The sequence below is a fragment of the Dasypus novemcinctus genome, chromosome 8, assembly GCF_030445035.2.
Source record: "Dasypus novemcinctus isolate mDasNov1 chromosome 8, mDasNov1.1.hap2, whole genome shotgun sequence".
In the NCBI taxonomy this organism is placed as follows: Eukaryota; Metazoa; Chordata; class Mammalia; order Cingulata; family Dasypodidae; genus Dasypus; species Dasypus novemcinctus.
In genome coordinates, this window is record NC_080680.1 from 12,583,717 (window position 1) to 12,606,434 (window position 22,718).

The following is a 22,718-nucleotide window of genomic DNA, read 5'->3' on the forward strand; positions in this document are numbered from 1 at the left end:
GGGTGGGGGGGTGGGGTTGAATGGGACCTCACATATATATTTTTAATGTAATATTATTACAAATTCAATAAAAAATAAAAAAATTAAAAAAAAAAAAAAAAGAATATAAATGTAAAAATCCTAAGCAAAATACTAGTAAACCAAATCCAAAAGCACATTAAAAGATTATACACTACAACCAAGTGGGATTTATCCCAGTAATTCAAAGGCGTTTCTACATAGGAATATTAATTAATGTAACTACCACATGAATAGAATGGAAGATCACCTGAAATGACACAAAAAAGGCACTTGACAAACTCCAGCAACCGTTCTGGAATGAAACACACAGAAAACTAGAAATAGAAGGAAACATCCTCAGAATCATAAAGGGCAGATATGAAACCTCTGGAATAAGACATACTCAATAGTAAAGACTGAGCGCACATTTACAGGGAACATGGCGGATGGGATAAGGCGATAAGGCTCAGCTCTCACTAAAACAGTGGAGAAAGAGCCAGGGCTGCCTTGAAGCCTGCTTTGGGGAACAGCAAAGCAGGACACTGCTTTAAACTCGCAGGAGAGTGAGGGCCAGAGAGATGGACAAGCCAAAACAAGTAATCGTGAGTTATTAGGCCTCCCGGCTGCCTGGATATTAAGCAAGAGTAAAACTCCTGGCGGATTATATCAACCTTAGGGCAGAGCAGTCCTCTTCCCCCTGCCAGCGCCTTTGGATATATACAGAAGGGGAAGGTGCTCTGAGCCCTCTGGAGGGCGCTGCACAGGTAAGGAAGGCAGGGGAAATCGGGGGTCGCTTGCCTCGGTGGCTGGGAGCGGCCCACGTACCCTGCCCTCAGGACCAAGTGCCTAGTGGAGCCGCGGGCTCCTAGCTCCAAAGAGGAGTGTGAGGGCAGCTCACCCATGAGGAAGAGGGTCTGGAAGCGAGGAGAGCGATTTCTTTCCCGAGAATTTAGTCAGCTGGGCCCCTCTTGAATCTTGGAAGGTACCCTGACTCAACTGGGAGAGGGGAGGGGGATCTCCTCAGAGAAGCTGCCACATCCAGTCAAATGTGTAGAGAGGAATTGCATCAGAGAAGAGGCAGAGACAGGCGGCTGATCAGAGGGCTCCAGCGACCTGCAGGGAATCTGCAGGGAATCTGCAGGGAATCTAACCTGCCTGAGGGAAAGGGGTGGATGCCTTCCCACAGGCTAAGCAACCTAGGGAGGCAGAAGAGCTCAGTGCAAGAATTCTGCCTAGCGCGTGTGAGGTCCCTGGTGCAATTCCTGCCTCTTCTTTGAGAATTCAGGCATCTGGCTGAAACTTGATGACAGGAAAAAATACAGACATTCTCTTTGTATTAGCTTTTCTCGGATCTCTTACATATAAAAAAAAAAAAGTTCCTTTTTAAAAATTTCCCTAATTTTATTGACTAAAACTGGTTCAAAACTTGCCTAGGGCAGGCTACAGGGAAGTGATTGATGAACATCAGCAGCCTGAAAAGATGCTTAAGGGTCTGAGAGAAAGATGTTTTTCCATGTTTATTTTTGTTTGTTCGTTTTTAAATTTGTTCCTTCTGTCTCCTTTTTAAAAATGATTCACTGCTGTCCTGTTTCTTGTTTGTTGTGTTTCCCCTTTCTTTTTTCCTCTGCTTGTTTTTCTTTTTTTTTATTCTTTTTTTATTTTGTTTACTGATTTACTCTACCTGTACTATTTTTTTCTCTCCTTCATCTTTATATTTTCTGTTTTCTATTGTTGTTCTTTCATTCCACCTTTTATTTGGTCTACAATTTTTGTTGTTTCTTTTTCTCTTTCATTTTTTCTCTATTTACTTTCTTTTTTACTTTTTTCTTTCTCTATTTTCTCTTTTCTTGTCCTCTCTTCGCACCCTTCAGCCTTTTACTTCATTCGGTATAGTTTTCTCTATTTTGTTTCTTCTTTCATTGTTTCTAATCTTATTTGTCTGTGCTTCTTATTTGTGTTAATTTATCAATTTCCTACATCTTGTACTATTCCTCTCCTGCCTTCTTCTATTATTATTGCAATTATTCTTTTTCTTTCCCTTTCTCTGGTCCTAATTGCTTTTCTTTCACGGAAACATAGACAACAACAACAAAAGAGAATAAGAGCAATGAAGGTCAAAGTAAAACCTTACCACACACAAAAAAAACAAAAGCAAAATAAAATCAAAGAATAGAGAGAGATGCCGATCAAATGAATAAATCCATCAAGATAAACAGATGCGTAGATTCCAAAAAAAAATTTCCAACCCATACTAAGAAACAGGAAGACATGGCACAGTCCAACAAACAAACTAAAAACCAGGGAGATGCAGAACATGGAACAACTAATCAGAGATGTCCACAAAAATATCATGGATCAACTTAATGAAGTGAAGGAAGTGATTAAGAATATTGAAAAGATACTGGAAGAGCATACTGAAAAAAATTGTAAACATACATAAAAAGATAATGGATATGATGGTGATGAATGGCACAATCCAAGAAATAAAAAATATACTGGAAGCACATAATAAAAGATTTGAACAGGCAGAGGAAAGAATCAGTAATGTGGAAGACAGTACATCTGAAATCAAACAGATAGTAGAACAGATAGATAAAAAGATATAAAAAATTCAGCAGGGACTTAAGAATTTGAATGACAACATGATACACACAAACATACACATTATAGGCATCCCAGAGGGAGAAGACAAGGGAAATGGGACAGAAGTAGTGTTGGAGGAAATAATGGCTGAAAACTTCCCAACCCTACTGGGGGAGATGGGCATGCATGTCCAAGAAGCACAGTGCACCTCAAACAGTATCAGTTCTAACAGGTCTACTCCAACACGTATACTTGTCAAATTGTCGAATGCTCAAGACAAAGAGAGAATACTCAAAGCAGCAAGAGAAAAGAGAACCATCATGAAAAAGAGAAGCTCAATAAGATTAAGTGCTGATTTTTCACCTGAAACCATGGAGGCAAGAAGGCAACAGTATGACATAGTCAAGGTGCTAAAAGAAAAACATTTCAGGCAAGAATTCCCTATCCAGCAAAGCTGGCATTCAGAAATGATGGAGAGTTCAAAATATTAGCAAAGACTGAATGCTTTCTCCCTAATTTAAAACCAAGTCAAAGATGCCCACTTTCACCAGTGCTATTCAATATTTTACTGGAAGTTTTAGCCAAAGCAATCTTGGAAAAAAAAAAAAAGGAAATAAAAGATATGCTAATTAAAAAGGAAGAAATAAAGTTGACCCTATTCACAGGTGGCATAATTTTGTTTATAGAAAAATCCCAAAGAATCCACTAGAAAGTTCTGACAACTTGTAAACAAGTTCAGCAATAAAAGATAAGCATTTAGACATCATTGGGTTTCTATATACCAGCAATGAACAACATAAGTTGGAAATCAAGAAATCAGTTCATTTACAATAGCAAATAAAACCATAAAATACATATGATAAATTTAACTGAATTGAATGACATGAACCCTGAAAACTATAAAACATTGCTGGAAGATATTAAAGAAGAACTACATAATTGGAAAAACTTCCCATGTTCATTGATTGGAAGACTTAATATTGTTAAGTTGTTGACACCACCTAAAACAACGTATGAATCCAGTGCAATCTCTATCAAAATTCTAGAAGCCTTTTTTGCACAAATGGAATAGGTGACCTGAAATGGATAATGAAGCAAATGGATTGTAGGCCAATCTCTCCCAAACACACTTAAGAAGAAATTCCAACTATAATTTTATTAGGAAATAGAATTCATTAATCTAAAAATATTACTATAGACCAAGACCAAGTTAGGTGTATGCCAGGAATCTAAGATTAAACTAACATTAGAAAATTTAGTTTCCGCCTCCTTCCAGCAGGAACAGGAGGCACCTTGGCTAGGGTTGGCTGTGGTACCTTAACAAGGGAATGTGCAGTAGTGGGGAGGACAGCAGCATGTGGGGCTGAGGGGGCTTCCAATTGGCTGTTCCCATGGACTTAGATAACCAGGAGAAATGACAGAATTAAAGTATGAGTTCAGATGGCAGTCAAGGTGTGATCACTCCTCCTCCCCCTCCCAAGGTGACTCACAATGAGAAGTGTTTGACCACATTAATGAAAATGACTGAGAATATATCAGGGAGAGGAATATGTGTCCTGATCTACGATGGGATTTCAATATGATGGAGCAGAGGAAAGGAGTTACTCAGATACTGCAGAGTTCTACCTTTGGGGAAGACCTGAATTGTCATAATTTCTTAGTACTTACAGTTACAAATGACAACTGAAGGAGTGCTGAGTTCCTAGCCAGGGGAACCCTGTCACATTCCCAATGAAACAGCATCAATCTCCCAAATGCAACAACAAAGAATATGAAGAAGGGTGGTCCAATGAGGAGCACATGATACTGATGACTATGCTTATGAACCTGTGTGCCTGAAATTTCAACTAGGCCTAGAGCTGCAGGGTACCTAAGAGTTACCTCCTGAGAGCCTCCGTTTACTCAAATGTGGCCACTATCTAAGCCAAACTCCGTATGTAAATGCATTACCTTCCCCTCAGCAAGGGACATGACTCCTGGGGATGAGCCTCCCTGGCACTGAGGGATTACTACCAATCACTAGTTGGTGATGCAACTAGAAAGGGACCTTGAATAAAAGGGGGAAATGGTAAAGATAAATGAGCTTATATGGTTAAGAGTCTTCAAAAAAGAGTCAGGAGGTCATCACAGGGGTTGTGCTTATGCATGCTCCAGCAGGATCGCAACACCCCAGCAGGATCCCAACTCCAGGTACTGGTGCTCCTGAGGGCTATGGGGACACACAGGTTCTATGATCATGGTGGCTGGCTCTAAAGTTCATTGCCTTGTTAGTGGGCCCTACCTGGTAGTTTGTGTTCCTGAGTGTGATGGTGTTGGACTCAGATGTGAGCTTTCTACACATGCCTCTTCTATCACTTTTACTGAACCTGTGGTTGGTTCTGGGTTTGGTGTATACCCAAGAGAGTTCAATCTCTAAACTGGCCAAGTGCCAGTTGGGCCCTGAGCCTCAGCAGAGTTGCAGCACCTACTCTCCAGTTTGTTGGACATACACAGGTCAGCTAACAGGAGGTGAAGATGGTCAACCACCACACGAGGGAACCGAGTGTGCCTACCACTCCAAGCAGGAGAATCACATCCAACAACCATGTGGGATCTAAGCCCCCTCTTGATATAGAGGTGGAGAGGACATCACCAACCAAGAGTCCACAGGATGGAGGAATAAAATATGGATTAGAGTGAACTTACTGGTATGCTACTATAGAACTATTGTGACTAGTAAGGGAAGAAACTGTAGCAATTATCTGGAGAAAGTGGCCAAGGTAGTTGCTGAGGGTATGGAGAGGGAAGTAGAGGTGATATATGGTGGCATTTTATTGCAGGGACAGATGCTTGATATTATATATCCTGCCATAACCCATTGAACGTACAGGGGGAGAATGTAAACTACAATGTAAACTATAATCCATGCAGTGCAGCAATGATCCAAAATGAATTCACCAAATGTAATGAATGGGCCACAGTGATGAAAGAGGTTTTTGATGTGGTAGGAGTGGGGTAGTGGGAAGTGGGGTATGTGGGAAACTCTTATATTTTTTAATGTAACTTTTTTTTGTGGTTTCTGTACCTCTTAAAAAAAACACGATTTATTATTCAAAAAATAAAATTAAAAATTAAATAAAAAATTAAAAAGAAACAGTCTCCCAGGTACAGTGGCGGGGACCAGGAGGGAGTGAGGGTTCAACAGTGAGCCCCTGATGCTAATGACTATGCTTGTGAGCTGATAAACCTAAAATAAGAACAAGGCCTAGAGCAACATTGTGCCTGGGAATTTCCTCCTGTCAGCCTTCATGTTACTCAAATGCGGCCAGTCTCGAAGCCAAACTCAGCATGTAAATGCAATGCCTTCCCCCCAGCGTGGGACATGACACCCGGGGATGAGCCTCTCTGGCAACGAGGGACCACTATCAATTACCAACTGATGATGCAACTGGAAAATGACCTTATACGGAAGGTTCAATGTGGATCAGCAGAATAGCCACGTCTACATAAAATACCATGACTTTAAAATGCTGTTTGACCTAAAGTAAGGGGGAAATTGAAGGAGAAATGAGTTTATATGGCTACGAGTTTCTAAAAAAGAGTCTGGAGGCTGGCAGAAGGATTGCCCTCATGCACAACTGAGCAGAGTCAGAGAGACAGATAAAGCAGATACAACCCCCAGATATTGGTTCCTTTGAGGGCTAAAGAGACCCATGGGAGTTATGGTCATGGCCGATGGGGTTAACTACCAGGGCAGATGGCCCCTCTTTGGAAATGGTGTTTATGTGTGATGAATCTGGACTCAGATGGGATCTCCCTTCATAAGACTTTCATGCTAATGTGCTGGAGGTGCAGTTAATGTTGGGGTTTAAGATATATTTAGGGGATTTGAATCTCTGGACTGACAATGTGATAGCCAGGTCCTGAGCCTCAACAGACTCCAGCACCTACAATCTGATCTATTGGACTTACCACACTCAGCTAAGATGGAGTTGAAGAAGGACAACCACCACACCATGGAGCCTAGAGTGATTACAACTGAAAATGGGAGGATTGCATCCAGCATCCATGTGGAATCTGAGCCTCCTCTTGACATAGAGGTGCAATGGACACAACCAATCCAATGTCCACATAGAAGAGGTGGCATTGGATTGGGAAAAGTGGACATGGTGGACGATGGGTATGGGGAAAGGCAGGAAGAGATGAGAGGTGGAGGCATCTTTGGGACATGGAGCTGCCCTGGATGGTGCTTCAGAGGTAATCACCAGACATTGTAAATCCTCACAGGGCCCACTGGATGGAATGGAGGAGAGTATGGGCCATGATGTGAACCATTGTCTATGAGGTGCAGAGGTGCCCAAAGATGTACTTACCAAATCCAATGGATGTGTCATGATGATGGGAACGAGTGTTGTTGGGGGGGGGGGAGAGGGGGGGTGGGGGGGTGGGGTTGAATGGGACCTCACATATATATTTTTAATGTAATATTATTACAAAGTCAATAAAAAAAATCTAAAAAAAAAGAGAGAAGTGACATTTCATATTCTTAATTATTTTAACTTATTTGTTCTCTTATGAGGTTAAAATCATTATCTATGATTGTCTATTTCTCCCTTTACTTAAGTCAATTTTTGTATTTTTCAGAATGTTATTATATTTACATTAAGGATTTTTGTGTCTTTTATTGAATTGTGTCTTTTATCATATCTAAATGATACTTTTTTATCTCTGAAATACACTTTTTGTTTTAAAATCTACTTTTAAAAATATTATTAATATAGCCACAACTCCTTAATTATATATAGGGTTTATATGATGTGTATTTTTCCATTCTTTTGGCTTGATCCTGTCTGTGACCTTCTATTTAAAGTGATTGCCTTACAAAAAGCTTTATTCCAATCTGGCAATCTCTGTTTTTAATTATTTGAGAAAGAAATGCCTTTAATGACTGTTGTTTTTTTGTTTGTTTGTTTTAACACTTCAGCCCTTTAAAATTATCATTCCATTGTCTCCTTTTTTCCATTTTGTTTGATGAGAATTCAGCATCATTCATATTTATGTTTTACTCAATAAAGTATATCATTTTTGCTTCAAAAAAAAATTAAACAGAAATAGAACAGATGGAGAAAGGCCACAGCCCAACTGGATTATGAGCATTACAACAGATTGCAGACGGCATCACAGCCAGCCCTTTCTAGGCTTTACTTCATCTCTCCTCTGTCCTGTCATGGCCAAACCTATTCACTACCTTCCTGGTGAAGACAAATCCTAATATGTGAAGGGAGAAAAACTTATGCATTGTAAACCTGCCTGCCTATAAGGATTTGTTCACCTTTTTGGATGGGCACACCTGGAAAAACATATCTCAGAAAGAATGAGGAGCAGGACTTCATTGTAATAATTCCTAAATGCTTATCTTTTTCTGAAGCCACAGCCTCTAACTTGGGAAAGTAATATAATAAGAGATATAGGTTGACCAGCAAAGTAGTCATTTGAAAGCTGACCATAAATACAGAATTGAGTCCGTGTGCTGCAAACTATTCAACTAGTCCTGATGTTAAATGTGTGACATACATCCATACCCCTGCAACAGGAGCTGTGTTCTCCATGACATGTGTCTTCAATCCATTTCTCAAAGTCCTTGATCCTGGAAGAACTCACCTATTACAAATTTCAAGGGTTACTAGATGAACCAGAGGAGAGAACTCAACTACAGAAAGTTCTGGAGCCAAGTTGCAAAGTGCTGGTTCTCAAGAATTATGGTGTGGTAGCTCTTAGAGAAACAGTTGAGGAGGTTTTTCACTATATACTTAATGCACAGATGCCTATGAAATGCAGGTGTGGGCATTAGCAGAGGAAGGTGGAGTAGACAATCTACTTTTACTGGATCTTCAGAAGCATAAAGCATTCAGTTACACAGTTACAGGTTTTAGAGGAGGAGGTGTAAATAAAAGTGTCCATAAAAAAATGGAATTTTGGCAAAATTAAGTTTGAAGATGGCCTCAGAGTAAGTCAGGCAGGGTGATGCTCTCTTACAAAACAGAGAGGGGTAATAATTGTCCAATGGAGCTGCTTTGGGGATCTGCACACCAGGAGAGTGACATATGTAACGTTTAGGAGAGAATGGAGACAGTGAGGTGAAGAGGCCAAATGAAAACTAAAAGTTACTGGTCCGGCAACTGGGAATGCCACCGTGTACTTCATTCTCAAGGGAAAAGGCCTTGGCAAAACATGCGACTGAGAGCCACCAGAGGAGGGCAAAGTCATATTCATCCCTGAGAAGTGGGAGGGTGTGGTGGAGGGCTGAGGATATTTGTCTTCATGAGATTAAATAGCAGAGCCCAGCTTAGAATCACTGACTCAGAAAATCCAGTGTGGTGGAGACTGAAGGATTCTTCTCTGTGAAATGGTTTCCCAAATAGTGTCATCTGCTGGCAAAGGGGCGTGAAGTCAAGGGTTGTCTAGTTCCTTCCCAGACCCCATAGGTCTCATCAGTGCCCTATTGCTGGGTCCCTGGATCTCTTTTGATAACTTCAACAGGACAATCTTAAAGTTTGAGGAACAATTGAACCAAAAATCAAAGAGTGTAAAACAAAACCACCAAGCAACTGAGAGAACTATATTGTAAAATCACCAGCATAATGAGGTGCCTATATATGAGCAAAAATTTACAAGGCATACTAAGAAACAGGAAGATATGGCATAGCCAAAGGTACAATCCAAGAATCATGAGACACAGGATTTAAGACAATTAAGCGAGAAGCGGACTTGGTTCGATGGATAGGGCATCCATCCACATGGGAGGTCCACGGTTCAAGCCCCGTGCTTCCTTGCCCTGTGTGGAGTGGTCCCATGCACAATGCTGATGAGCGCAAGGAGTGCCCTGCCATGCAGGGGTATCCCCCGCGTAGGGGAGCCCCACGCACAAGGAATGCGCCCCGTAAGGCAAGCTGCCCAATGTGAAAGAAAGCGCAGCCTGCCCAAGAATGGCACTGCACACACGGAGAGCTGACACAACAAGATGAAAGACCAAAAAGAAACACAGATTCCTGGTGCTGCTGATAAGGATAGAGTGGTCACAGAAGAACACGCACCGAATGGACACAGAGCGGACAACTGGGGGTGGGGGGAGAGGAAAGAGAAATAAATTTAAAAAATAAATCTTAAAAAAAAAAAGATAACTAAGCAATGATGTTCACACAAAGCTCCTGAATCAATTCCAAGAAGAAACATAATAGATAAAGAGATAATGGATATTGAGAAGACAGTGTTAGCCCTCAAAGCCAGGCCTTTGGAGATAACAAGAGATGTAGAGGAAATAAGAACTTTAACCCAAGAGTTGGGTAGAACTTATATTTATTATGTCTGCAGACAGGAGCCAAGGTCTAAAGCAACACAGACCTAACTCCCATGCTACAGGTTCATTCTTGCTTAAATACCTAAGTTCCTACTTAGCATTTGTTTCACTTATGCATATGGATGAACTTTTATGCATATGGATGAACATACACAGCTAGTTATATAGTTGTATGATTACTATGTTTAGGAAATCTTGTTTGCATATATATTTAATGTACAAAAAGGGGTGGATAACTCCACCCCTGGATGGAAATTTCACTATGTTAATCAGGCAAGTTGAAGTGAGGACAGCAAGGGGCTTTTTCTGCACCAGTTGAAGCTGATTTTCATACTTCATTGCTTCAATAGGATCTTCTTCACCTCAAGAGAAGATTTTGGCATCAAGAGCGGGTTGCCTCTCATTACCTTCCTTTTTTTTAAAAAGATTTATTTATTTATTTATTTCTCTCCCCTTCCCCTCCACCCCAGTTGTCTTCTCTGTGTCTATTTGCCACATCTTCTTCTTTGTCCGCTTCTTTTGTTGTCAGCAGCATGGGAATCTGTGTCTCTTTTGTTGCATCATCTCATTGTGTCAGCTCTGCATGTGTGCAGAACCATTCCTGGGCATGCTACAATTTCTTTTGTGCTGGGCAGCTCTCCTTATGGGGCGCACTCCTTGTGCATGGGGCTCCCCTATGTGGGGACTCTACTGCATGGCACCGCACTCCTTGCGTGCATCAGCACTGTGCATGGGCCAGCTGCACACGGGTCAAGGAGGCCCTGGGTTTGAACCATGAACCTCCCATGTGGTAGACAGATGCCCTAACCACTGGGCCAAGTCCGCTTCCCCCATGTTTTTTAATGTACTGTTTTTTGTGGTCTATTAGCTTTAATTTTAAAAAGTTTTTTTTTTAATGAAGCCAAGGATATCATCAAGTACAATTAACAGGAAAATGAAATAATAATGATAGGTTTAAACATAAGAAATAAAATAAATAATAATTTAGAAAAACTGAAGTTAAAACTCAAAAATTCAGATATTAAAAAATACTGGAAAATGTTGTTGTTTTTTAAGTTTTGGACTTTTTGCCTTCTATCACTGTAATATCTACTGTCCTGTATGTACAGTGACATTATTTTATTCCATTTATTCCCCCAGTGTCTTACTTTTTTTTCATTTTGTCTTCAAAGAAGTTTTAGGTCACAGTAAAGTCACATACAGAATACAGGATATTCCCATATAACCAACAGCCTCCCCCTTTTCCCCTTCCCATATTAATAACCTTTCTACATGTGGATGATATGTTTTTTACTCTGATGTACAAATACTGAAATATAGCTACTAGTGTGGTCAATGGTTTACATTATGGTTTACATTTTGGACCATACATTTTATAAACTTTTGATGAAATTACGCATGGCCTGTATCCATCACTGCAAGATGACGTAGAACACTTCCGTTGCCCCCAAAATGCCCCTGTTCTATTCTACTCCTCCCTGCCCCTCCCCTTGGTGCCCATGGTGACCACCAGGCTTCACTCCTTGAAGGACAAGATTCATAATTACTTGCAAAAACACTGGTCTGTCCTCCCCTGTAAGGCTCTGCCCGTGCTCTCAAGAGACTCCCGCCCATCTGATGGGAACATAGCAGGCCTCGCCAGGATGGGAACCCAAGACCATCTTGTTCATTATGAGGATCTTTACCCATTGATACAACACACTATGACAAAAAGATCTCTTGAGCACTCCCTGAAAGCCTGTCCCAATTATGCCTTTGCCCAAATGCCCCTCCATCCAACACACTAAATCAGTAAACCTTCCTTGTCATATTGACAAAAGAGTATTCCCAACATTGTACTTTTTTTAAATTAAAATGTCTTTTTTTAAGGTACATAGATCACAAAAAATGTTACATTAAAAAATGTAAGAGGGAAGCGGACATGGCCCAATGGATAGGGCATCCGCCTACCACATGGGAGGACGGTGGTTCAAACCCCGGGCCTCCTTGACCCGTGTGGAGCTGGCCCATGCACAGTGCTGCTGCACACAAGGAGTGCCCTGCCACGCAGGGGTGACCCCGTGTAGGGGAGCCCCACACGCAGGTAGTAGGCTCCATAAGGAGAGCCGCCCAGTGCAAAAGAAAGTGCAGCCTGCCCAATAAAGGAGTCACACACATGGAGAGCTGTCACAACAAGATGACACAACAAAAAGAAACACAGATTCCCAGTGCCACTGATAAGGATAGAAGCAGTCACAGAAGAAGACACAGCAAATGGACACAGAGAGCAGACAACTGGGGTGGGGGGAAGGGGAGAGAAAGAAATAAAAAATCTTAAAAATATATATATGTATATAAGAGGTTCCCACATACCCCACACCCCACACCCCGACACATCATTGTGGCACATTCATTGCACTTAGTGAATACATTTTGGAGCCTTGCTGCACCGCATGGATTATACTTTACATTATAGTTTACACTCTCCCCCAATACAGTAGGTATTGGGTTATGGCATGATAGATAATGTCCAGCATCTGTCCCTGCAATATCATTTTGGACAATTCCAGGTCCCAAAAATGCCCCTGTACCTCATCTCTTCTTCCCTCTCCCTGCCCTCAGCCACTACCATGGCCACTTTCTCCAACATTGTCTTTTAATCATGTACCCACCAGTCCCCAGTGTTCACCTGCTACCTTCCCCAACCATCCCCCCCCCCAGTTCCAAGGACCATCTAACCCTCCCTCCCCACCCTTCCCCATCAGGTCTACACCACCCTACCCATAGTATCACTACACCTCTGCCATTTCCCTTCACTGTACAACTACACATTTCCACCTTATCATAGATTTCACCCACATGGGCATTGGCTTACACCCTTCTTCTCCCTTTCTGTTTCCTGTAAACCTATCTTCCAGGCTCTTGCTCTTTGAGTCTGCTCAATTTGCTTAATTTATATCAGTGAGATCATGTAATATTTGTCCTTCAAAGCCTGACTTGCTTCACTCAACATAAGGTCCTCAGGATTTATCCATGTTATCCCATGTGTTTGTGCTGTATTCTTTCTTACAGGTGAGTAATAATCCAATCTATGTATGTGCCACATTGCTTTTATCCATTTATCTGTCGATGGGCATTTGGGTTGATTTCAACTTTTGGCAATAGTGAATAATGCCACTATGAACATCAGTGTGTACGTGTCTGATGTGTCCTTGCTTTCAATTCTTCTGGGTATATATCCAATAGTGGAATTGCTGTGTCATACAGCAGATCTATAGTTAAGTTTTTTGAGGAACTGTCAAACTGTCCTCCAAATGGCTGCACCATTCTACATTCCCACCAGTAATGGATGAGGGTTCCTGTTCCTCCACATCCACCCCAATACTTGTAGTCTTCTGTTTTTCTGATGGTTCCTAGTCTAATGGGTGTAAGATGATATCTCATTGTAGTTTTGATATTCATTTCCCTAATAGCTAGTGATTCTGAGCATCTTTTCATGGGCTTTTTAGTCATTTGTATTTCTTCTTTGGAGAAGTATCTATTCAATCACTTGCCCATTTGTGAAATGTTTTTGTTTTATTTTGTTTTGTTTTTTTGTCTTTTCATTTCAAGGTGTAGGATTTCTTTATATATGCTGGATATTAGGCTCCTATCAGATATATGGTTACTGAATTTTTTCTCCCATTGGGTAGGTTGCCTTTTCACTTTCCTGACAAACTCCTTGGAGGTGCAAACATTTTTAATTTTTTTCTATTTTTTCTTTCCTTGCTTGTGCTTTGGGTGTGAAGTTGATAAAACCATTTCCTAATACGAGGTCCTTTAAATGCTTCCCTACATTATCTTCCAAGGTCTTTATGGTCATGGCTCTTATATTTAGAACTTTGATCGATCTAGACTTGATTTTTTTCTATAAGATGTGAGATGGTGTTCCACTCTCATTCTTTTGAATATGGAAACCCAGTTCTCCAAGTACCATTTGTAGAAGAGGCCATTCTCTCCCAGTTGAGTGGTCTTGGTGGCCTTGTTGAATATCAGATGACTGTATATGTGAGGATCTATATTAGAACTCTCAATTCAGCTACAGTGGTCAGTGTGTCTTTGTGCCAATACCATGCAGTTTTGACCATTGTAGCTTTGTAATATGTTTTAAAGCCAGGTAGTGTGATTCCTCAGATTTCATTTTTCTTCTTCAATATGCAATGGTTATTCAGGGCCTCTTGCACTTCAAAATAAATTTTGTAGTTTTTCCAATTCAGCAAAAAATGCTGTGCTTATTTTTATTGGGATTGCTGTAAATCTGTAGATTAGTTTGGGTAGGATAGACATCTTAATGATGTTTAGTCTTCCTATGCATGAACAGGAAATATTCTTCCATTTATTTAATACTTCTTGATTTCCTTAATGGTGTTGTGTCATTTCCTGCATAAAAGTCATTTACATCTTTAGTTAAATTTATTCCTAGGTGTTTGATTCTTTTAGTTGCTATTGTAAATGGTATTTGTTTCTTGATTTCCTCCTCAGATTGCTCATTATTGGTGTACAGAAATGCTACTGATTTTTGCACATTGATCTTATTACCTGCAACTTTACTGAACTTAGTTATAAGCTCTAGAAGCTTTGTTGTAGATTTCTCAGGGTATTCTATGTATAGGATCATGTCATCTGCAAATAGTGAAATTTTTACTTCTTTCTTTCCAATTTGTATGCCTTTTATAGCTTTTTCTTGCCTAAGTCCTTGAGCAAGTACTTCAAACACAATGTTAAATAGGAACTGTGATAGTGGGCATCCTTGTCTTGTTCCTGATCTTAGAGGGAATGCTTTTAGAATTTCACCATTGTATATGATGTTAGTTAGTGGGTTTTTCATAGATACCCTTTATCATGTTGTGGTAGTTCCTTTCTATTTGTATCTATTGTAGTGTTTTTTATCAGGAAAGAGTGTTGTATCTTGTTGAATGCTTTTTCTGCATCTATAGAGATGATCATGTGATTTTTTCCTTTCCATCTGTTTATAAGGTGTAAAACATAGATTGATTTCCTTATGTTGAACCATCCTTGCATATCAGGCATGAAGCTCACCTGGTCATGGTGTATAATTCATTTGATATGTTGTTGAATATGATAAGTGTTTATTTCGCTAAGGATTTTGCCATCTAGTTTCATTAGAGAGATTGGTCTGTAGTTTTCCTTTCTTGTGACATCTTTGATTGGCTTTGGTATTAGGGTGATCTTGGCATCACAGAATAAGTTAGGCAATGTTCCTTTCACTTCTATTTTTTTTGGAAGTTTAAGCAGGATTGGTGTTAGTTCTTTCCAGAATGTTTGGTAGAATTCACCAATGCAGCCTTCTAGTCCTGGTCTCTTCTTAGTGGGAGGTTTTTGATAACTGATGCTATCTCATTGCTTGTGATTGGTCTGCTGAGTTCATCGATTTTTTCTTTCATCAATGTAGGCTGCTTGTATGTTTCTAGGAAATTGTCCATTTCCTCTAAATTCTCCATATCATTGGCATATAATTTTTCAAAGTATCCTCTTATGATACTCTTTATTTCTGTGGGGCCAATAGTGATATCTCCTTCCTCATTTCCTACTTTGTGTATTTGCATCTTCTCTTTTATTTCTGCTAGTCTATTTAAGGGCTTGAGCCTCTTGAAGAACCAGCTTTTGGTTGTTTTTTCAGTGTTTGTTTCTATTATTTTTAAAATTTTGATTTTATTTAAAGCTGTTCTAATCTTTGTTATTTCCTTCTTTATACTTCTTTTGGGATTAGTTTGTTGTTCTTTTCCTAATTCCTTCTGGTGTGCAGTTAGGTTTTTAATTTTCACTCTATCTTCTTTTTTGAAATATGCGTTTATAGCTATGAATTTCCCTCTCAGCACAGTTTTACTGCACCCCATAGGTTTTGATATGTCATGCCATTTTCATTCACTCCAAGGTAGTTACTGATTTCTTTTTATATTCACTCCTTGACCCACTGTTTGTCTAAGAGTGTATTGTTTAACTTCCCTATCTTTGTGCCTAATCTGGTTCTCTGGTCCTTACTGATTTCCAGCTTCATTTCATTGTGGTCAGAGAGATTACTTTGGGAAGCACTGTCCTGGTCTACTGTACCCCAAAGTAGGTCAGCAAGGCAGCTCTTGACTCCCTCTCAGTTGTTCTAGTAAGAGCTAAGTTTTATCTGCCTACCTCATCAGCCATGTTCACACAATCCTCTCATTCTTCTATTTAAATAATTTTTTGTCTATTCATGGCCACTTACCCTTCCAAATAAAATTGTTAATTGGCTTTTCCATTTATGCAAAAAAGGAAAAAAAAGACTGTTGGCATTTTTATAGGGATTGTCTTAAATCTATAAATCAGTTTGGGTAAAACTGGCATCTTAACAATATTTAGTCTTCCAGTCCATGAATACACAATGTCTTTCCATTTATTTAAGTCTTCTTCAGTTTCTTTTAGCAATGTTTTTTAGTTGTCTGAATACAGGTTCTTTATGTCCTTGGTTAATTTATTCCTAAACATTAGATCCTTTTAGGCACGTTTGTAAATGGAATTTTTTCTCATTTCCTCCTCAGATTGCTCATCAGTAGTGTATAGAAACGCTATGAATTTTTGCAAATTGATCTTGTATTCCACCACTTTGCTGACCTCTTATATAGTTTTAGGATATTTGTTGTGGATTTTTCTGAATTTTCTAGCTGTAGGATTACATAATCAGGGAAAGTTTTCCTTCTTTTGTATCTATTTGGATGCCTTTTATTTATTTAACTAGCCTAATTAATTAGCTAGATCTTCTAGCAAAATATCAAATAACAGTGGTGACACAGGGGATGCTTGTTTTGCTCTTGATCTAAGCAGGAAAGATTTCCATTTTCCACTGTTCACTACAATGCTAGCTGTGAGTTTCTCATGTATGAACTTCACCATGTTGAGAACACTTCCTTCTATTCCTATTTTTGGAGATTTTTTTTTTTAACCAAGAAAGGGTGCTATATTATGTCAAATGCTTTTTCTACATCAATCAAGAGGATCATGTGATTTTTCGTGGTAATACCATTAATTGATTTTCTTGTGTTGAAACACCCTTGTATACCTGGGATAAAACCCACTCAATTGTGGTGTATAAATTCTTTTTTTTTCCTTGTTGTATTGAAGTTCATCATTCGTACATGAACATCCATAAACAATACGTGTATAAGTTGTGAACTACAAAAAAACATGCATATCATCATACAGGGCTCCCATACATTACCAACAATCTGCATTGTAAAACAATTATTACAAACTATGAAAGAGCATCATCGAAACATTACTACAGCAAATATCTTATATTTGGTGTATTTTCCTCCAATGTATCTGGTAAATAACAGCCTGTATTAGTATTATATACTTGTTGTAGATCATGACAGAAGTTCTCATATGTGTTTTGTTAATCATGGTCCACCTTCTACCATAGGATTCATTGTGTTTTATAGTCTCATGCTTTGTACAATCTATTCAAAGTGCACACTTAGCAGCCCTCATTTTCATCACAGAGCTGTACTCTCAACACCTCAGTAAATTTTAGAACAATACTTGAAAATGAAATGAGAGTTACCCCTTAATGACATTTTTTTCATTCCTTTCTTTTTAGGAGTAACTGGGGATCAAACCCAGGGCCTCATACATGGGAAGTAGGTGCTCAACCACCTGAGCTACATCCACTCCCTCAGTGTAGTTTTTTTGTTGCTGTTGTTTTATATTATCTCTTTTTTAAAGAAAAATAGATCACACAAAATGTTACATTACTAAATATAAGAAGTTCACATATACCCCCACTCCTCCCACATCAACAACCTCTTTCGTCAGTGTGATACATTCATTGCATTTGATGAATACATTTTGGAGCACTGTTACACAGCATGGATTATAGTTTACATTGTAGTTTACACACTCTCCCAGTCCATTCAGTGGGTTATGGCAGGATATAAAATTTCCTGCATCTGCCCTTGCAGTAGTATTCAGGACAACTTCCTGTTCCAAAAATGCCCCCATACCACACCTCTTCTTCCCTCTCCCTACCCTCAGCAACTCCCATAGCCACTGTCTCCAAATCAGTGATAGTTTGTTCCATTGCTACGGTTACAACAATTCTATAGTAATACCAGTAAGTCCTCTGTAATCCATAATTTATTCCTCCAACCTGAAGACCCTGGGATGGCAATGTTCACTCCATCTCTAAATCAAGAAGGGTTTAGATCCCATATGACTGGTAGATGAGATTCTCCCGCTTGCAGTTGTAGACTCTCTCATTTCCATGGTGTGGTGGTTGACCATCCTCACCTCCCTGTCAGCTGACCTGGGTAAGTCCAATGAACCAGAGAGTAGTTGTTGAAACTCTTCTGAAGCTCAGGTCCCAGCTGGCACATGGACAGTCCAGAGATTCAAGTCTCCTGAGCACACACCAACCCCAGCGCCAACCACAGGTTCAGTAAAAGTGACATAAGAGGCATGTGTAGAGAAGTCACATTTAAGTCCAACTCCATCACACTCGGGAACACAAGTTCCAAAGTAGGGCCCACTGGCAAGGCCTGAACTCCAGAGCCATCTATCATGACCATAGGACCTGGGTGTCTTCATTGCTGGCCCATTTTTAAATTGGGTTGCTTGTCTTTACATCTTTGAGTTGTGTGATCTCTTTCTATGACATGGATAGCAAACCCTTGTTGGATATGGGATTGTCAATATTTTTCAAGAGTTTATCCCATTGAGTTACATATATATTCATTATAAGTATTGGTCTATAATTTTGTTTTTTGTAGTATCTTTATCTGGTTCTGGTATTAGGGTGATGTTGGCTTCATAGAATGTGTTTAGTAGCATTCTCTCCAGTTTGGTTTTTTGGAAGAGCTTGAGGATGATTAGTATTGGATCATCTTTGAATGATTGGTTTTCTTTCACAATGGCTCTTTGAGTTTTGGTTCAACTCACTCTGTATCTTTCAAACTGCCCACATTATGTTACCAAAACCAGGCCAGGGATTCAATAATGGGGTACAGATATTTTTCCCCAGAGTTTGGGGAAAAAGTGACCTAAAAGCAGTTTTTCTCATTGCTGTTTCCCAACTGGCCAGCAGATGGCACTCGTTGGTGAGCGCTTCCAAGGAAGTGCCTCAATCCCCTGCTTACCCTTGTTTCTGGTCTGGTGAGAATGAGGTTCAGAGCTGGCTGTGTGGTCAAACTCACTAAAGTGAAACCACGCTGCCCTCTGCCACACCCTCCCTCTTCCCAGGGAGGAAGATGGTTGTTCCCTTCTCAGTCAGCTGCAGTTAGCCATGGGTTTTATTGTTGGGGTCCAGAAGTGGGAAGAGTCTTGGCCAGCAAGACTCAGATGCATGCAGAAAGCACATGCATACACACAGTTGTGTGCTTAAAGAAGAAGCTCCCTTTATTGGTTTTTACCCAGTATATATATATATGTATATCTTAGTTTCAGCTATGATGTAGAATTAACAAGTGATCATGACTTAGGAATTTGTTTCCCTGGTTAATCATAAGCATTTCTAACTTAGTACAGCTTGTGAATAATGTCTCATTGTGTGTTTACAGCAGGCTGTGTTCTGAACATTACAGTTACTTTCATCCCCTTGTGTACTGAACAAATTTTCCTGGGTACTACATGACTTACAAGGCTCCTCAGACAGACATGATGGTGACTGCGACGGCTTGCTCGGTCGGTAGAGGTGGGGTCTGGCTGCGGACGAGGGGTCGGTCCCACTTGGGATGAGGGGTCGGTACCGCTTGGGACGAGGGGTCGGTCCCACTTGGGACGAGGGGTCGGTCCAGCAGCAGACAAAGGATCGGTCTCACAGGGGTTGCGCGGTTCGGCTGACGGGGTCGCCCGGCGAAGCCGGCGACAAGGGGGTCACCCAGAGAAGCAGGCGACGAACTGGGGACAAGGGAGGCCAGGCCCTTGTCGGGGGCTCTCAGGACTGGAGGGCGCACGGCAGAAGAACTACCGCGGAGACAAGATAAACACGCAAGTCCACTTTATTGAGGGAGAGGCAACAGTTTTATAGGGGCTGGGGAAGGCTGATTGGTCGAAGCCATGCCCTGTTCTGATTGGTTGCCTGAGAAAGGTCAGTGGGCGGTACTGGACGGGGGAGGGTGGTGGTTAGGGATTGGCTGTCGCTGTTGCTGGGGGAAGGGGCAGGGTTTAGGGATTGGTGGCTTCTGTTGCTGGGGTAGAGGGCAGACTGGAGTTTCCCGCCCACGCCTGGCTGTTGCTGCTGTCGGAGGGAGGGAAAAGGCAGACTGGAAATTTCCACCCTGCGCCTGCGCAGGGAGAAAGAAGAAGAAGGGTGTTGCCTCATAAGGCATCGTGTGGCGCTATCCGGGAGGAGGGGCGGCCGCGGAAGCATGGCTGCCGAGAAGGGGAGACCCGAGGGCACTCTGCGCCCATGCCGAGCTCCCTTCAGGGGTGGCGGTGAGTCCGACCAGCCACCCTATTATGGGGGCAGCGGCTTGGAATTAGGCCTATGGCGGCTGCTCCCCCGCCAGGCCAGCAAACCACACTTCAGCCCGAGGGGTGACCGCAGGTGACAGTCATTTTCAACCATCTCCGTTCAAAGTTTTCCTTGAACTTCCATCAGGGTCTCACAGAGGCAGCCTGGTTTGCCACATTTCCCCCTTTTTTGTTTGTTAGATCAGTTAGAAACAAAGAATATATCATCTTTTGATCTTTTCTATACAAATTTGTAGCATAGATAAAGAATGGCTGCAATCACTAATATAATGAAAGCAAAATTTATCCAATTGTGTATATTAAGATGTGCAAGCCAGTTGGAAGGAGAGAGATGTTGTGACACAGATGAAATTACATTAATATATCTTTTATTATATTTATGGCAATTATGAAACAAATAGGTTTGTAATAAGGCAAGCTCTTGTGAAGTATTCTGAGGAAAAGCTGCGTTAAGATTATGCTGGACAGTGTGCCAGGTTTCACTCAATAAATCTTGTGAAAGGGGGGTTACACAAATATGAGAAAAGTTACAATCACATGACAACTTAGTTCGCACAAAGCTTCTTGTTGTCCTATCCACATAACAGAAGCTTCTGAAGCATCTAATCTAAACATAATTTCACTATCTATGTTCATTTGAATCAACAGTTCATTGGTTACATTGTCCATAAATGAATCTAATTCTTCAGCAGTTTGAAGTAGTAGCGCCTAATGTGGCAATAGTTACAGTGGAGATTATGGCTGCTATCAGTGTGCCAAGGAAGCACTTTACTTGCAACTTGTCAAAAGCTTCAACCAGTAGGAAAAGTCCTGTCAGAGGTTGCCATTCACATGTGAGGTTAAGGGGTACCCACTGTTGTGCCTGTCATTGAAAAATAAACAAAGAAGTAATATTTGAAGTAGTAACATTGTGATGAGTCAAGCAACTTAAATAGTATATAGGAGGTTTAAATGTAACATTATAAACAGCTCCTTTAAAGGTTAGGGAGTGATCAGTAGCTGCAAGGAGCACAAAAAGATGGGTTGTACAAACAGTAACAGAACCTATAGGACCTTTAGCCACAATAGTGGCATTGCACTGAGCATTGTCAGGACAGGCCACAGCATCCTTCGGATATTGTACAATCCAGTGTTCTCTAGGAAAAATGGCAATCCCAGTCTCCAAAGTTTCAGATGCCATGGAGACTTTAAAAGGTTAAGTAACTGAACTGACGGACTGCCACTACCAGTGCCACTCCATCCAGTTGTCTTATTGACAGGAAAATTACAGTTAGTAACATTTTTTACATAAACTTCCAGCCCAGGTCGTCCGGGGTTATAGTTATTTCCAGTTTGCAAGTGGGAGGTCGGAGACCCTTCTTGGAGAGGTCCATGATATGGCTTTATGTTCTGGGCTGGCAACCAGCAGATCCCTGTAGAAGTAGAAACACAAGCATACCCCATCCCCATGTAATGAGGAAGGCAGGTCCCTGCCCTTCAGGCCCAAGTTAGGATCCTTATACCAAACCAGAGGTTGTGAATGAGGATGTGAGGAGCTAGAAATGCCTTTCTACTGTAGAACAGGAATGAGCATCGTGATTTAGAAAATTTAATGTATATAAGACTTTTTGTAACTGGTTCCATGGTTGGGGGGGGAATCCATATTCTCCCTTTTATGGTTTTTAAGATAAGTTTTCAGGAGATGGTGGGAACACTCTACAATAGCTTGTCCTTTTGGATTATGAGGAATGCCAGTAATATGTTGAATATTCCAATATTGTAAGAAAACATTGAAGAGCCTATGAAGTATAAGCGGGACCATTATCAGTTTTTAAAAAGAGCAGGGATGACCTGTGATGGAGAAAGCTTGAAGATGTGGACACACATGAGAGGAGCGTTCTCCAGTGTGTAAAGAAGCAAATAAATAATGTGAGAATAGAATCGTAACATGAATATACTTCAATCACCAAATGAGGGTAGTGAGTCACATCCATCTGCCATAATTCATTCATTAGGTTGTAAGCCACGTGGGTTAACAGCCAGTGCAGGTTGCGGTGAAGTCACAGCTCGGCAATCAGTACAGCTGTGGACTGTTTGTTTAGCTCAAGCAAGGGACAACTTAAACTGTTTTATGAGAGCTCTGGCATTTTGGTGAAAGAAATCATGAGATACATGAGATTGTTGAAAAGCAAGTGTAGAAGTCATGACTAAGTGGTCAGCTTAGGCATTTCCCCCTGATAATGGTCCTGGTAAAGAAGTGTGGAAACAGAGGTGAGTAATATAAACAGGGTTAATTCGAGCATCTGAAAGAGATTGGAGGGTAAGAAAAAGTACGTGTAAA

At 40.7% G+C, this 22,718-nt stretch overlaps 1 pseudogene; it reads left to right on the forward strand.

Moving 5' to 3' along the window:
- Window positions 1–4,013: 4,013 nt before the first annotated feature.
- Window positions 4,014–8,550, forward strand: LOC131279564 (gamma-adducin pseudogene; annotated as a pseudogene).
- The last annotated feature ends 14,168 nt before the right edge of the window (window positions 8,551–22,718 follow it).